The following is a 2,550-nucleotide window of genomic DNA, read 5'->3' on the forward strand; positions in this document are numbered from 1 at the left end:
ACATCGTCTCGCTTGTATTCCCTTCTTCCAACAATTGCATGAGATCTTTTAGTGCTCGAAAATCTTGTATGGTATAACCTTCCCATCTGGATTGTTCCATTCTCAATTGATTATTTGATACTGTGTTTTTGTCATACATGACTTTAAATAATAGGTTTCTAGCGAACAAGTGTAGATCCTTTATCACCTCGAAATGTTTTAGGTTATCTGTAGGGCAAAAGCTGAAACCCAGTTTCAATACCTGTAGTTGAGATTCATTTAGAGGATAGCCTGAAAGGTTCACTATTTCCAATTGGTTCTCACTAGAAAGGGGTCTAGATTCCCCGTTCGCCTGGTGTCCGGTGTCGTGGCCCCTAAAAAATTAACAGAGTGAGTACCCAAGTGTGTAGCATCAAGTGAAAGAGAACTATGGTCCCTAGGATGACATTCCTCTTCATGATTTGCTATATGAGGGGTCGATAACATGATATCTGCTCCTTGCGTGTGAGACCGTGGTAAGGGTGTGTGGGCCAATGCCCTGTGTGTGTGTGATGAGGGTCCTGCAGGTAACAGTTTATCCTCGTAGCCTTTGTGCGTCTTCCCTGATTGCGTCACGTGTTGTGAAGGCAAAAAAGTTTTGCGTTTAGGGGTTCCTTCCCCACTGTGTGATTCTCCGCCCCTATTTTTTCTACGTGTGGAGTTGGGCATATGTGTTTTGTGTTGTCGTTTACTGTGAGTAGAGTGTGAAGAAAAGGATGAAGAAACGAATCGAATCCCCCCTCTCGGTCAGACTGACGAAGTGGGCGATCCGATCTGAATCGTGTATTTAATTGTTTGGTCCATTTATAGGCCTGACCGAGGGTATATGAGAGTTTATCTCTCTGAAATTTGTTGTCTTTATTTGTGACTAGATCTTTACTAAAGGTTTCGATATGATCACGTAGGTCTTTATCTTGTATAGAAAAAGAGGAGAGATTTTTTTCGATGCCAGTGGATGCTGCAAACAACTATTTAATTTCCCCTTCCAGACTGATTAGTTCCGTGTTGTAATGGTCAGTCAGGAGTTGGACCATTCTAAGTGAGCATGCCTGTAAATTGGCTTCCCACATTTCCTTCAGTTTGTTGTTAACTTGTCTAATTTGGGGGAATATTTGTATGCGCAAGCCCCAGGGGACAATGTCTTCCGCAATGTAGCGTTCAAAGAATTTTTTATGGCTGATCTTCTTTCTAGTAATTTCCTAAGTTTCAGGAAAAAAATATTCCCATCACACTCCTGTGAGGTCTGATCATAGTGTGTTTCCTGTATTTTTGACATAATGCCGTCCCAAGATTTAAGCCACTAGTCGGCCACAGTCTTTACGGGAAGTACGGAGTTACTCAAGAAGATTGAATGTATGGAGAGATCGATTTACACAATATTAAAAATTAAAACACACACACTATCAAAAAACAATACACATATGGATTAACGGTGGAGTTTGTTAGTGTTCGGATCCAGATCGAGAGGAAATGGTGTTTGCCACCAAAGATTTTAGTAAATATATAGGATGATTTTCGATCTGGGTCTGAATAGTAGGTGCCACACCCCCTCAGAATTCAGTTGAATATAACCTACCAGAGATATTCTGTGACAGTGTTGCACCCATAACAATATATCTAATAGCAACCAATCAGATGCCATCTGTCATTTTCCTAGATCAAATTAAAATAAAGTGACACTAAAGTCAGGAGTTAAATCCTAAAAATGCATTCAAATACCCTAACTATTAGCAAAACTATACCTTACTTGTTCATCACTTTGTAGATCCTCAAATCATCTCTGAATCCATGCTGACACTGTCTTTCCTTCTGGAGGGTGGCTAATTTTGTTCCCCATGGTCCCTGTGTGTGCTGTAAAGTAGCCACCGCTCAAAGCCCTGTGAATGACTTCAATCTTGTGTTTAGTTTACTACTTTGTATTGAAATGACAGTCCTTTACAGGAGGGAACTTGGAGCAGTGGCTACTTAAAACACACAGGGACCATGGGGAACAAAGGTAGCCACCCTCCAGAAGGAATGACAGTGTCAGCACCAATTCAGAGATGATTTGACGATCTACAGCCGAGTGATGCATAAATACGATACATTTTTGCTAATACCTAGGGAACTTGAATGCATTTTGAAGATTTAACTCCTGAATTTAGTGTCACTTTAAACTCATTTGTTTAGTGGCTATGGGTAGTATCTTTACTGATCCCTTGCTGTGTCTTTAATTCTGCTCTAAAAAGTAAGTAGGTAAAGTAGAAGCACCTCTGTACTGATATTGGTGCATATGTTTAATAAGGCTGTTGCTCTAAATGTTTTTGCTGTTTCATCTATAAATACTAGGATTGCACAAATCCCAAGTACCGTACTTGGTACAAGTAAAGTACAGAACAAGTAAAGTGAAGTCCAGCAATAAGACTAGAGAAATACTCAAAAGTTAGGAGGCAGTTGTCATTTTTAAGGAGCATCGGCTATGGACTGCTGGGATTTGCAAATCCCTGTTTTATTGTATGATTTGTTATATTGTATATATATATATATATATAA

This window comes from Nanorana parkeri, unplaced genomic scaffold (genome assembly GCF_000935625.1).
Source record: "Nanorana parkeri isolate BGI_ZX_2015 unplaced genomic scaffold, ASM93562v1 scaffold916, whole genome shotgun sequence".
NCBI lineage: Eukaryota > Metazoa > Chordata > Amphibia > Anura > Dicroglossidae > Nanorana > Nanorana parkeri.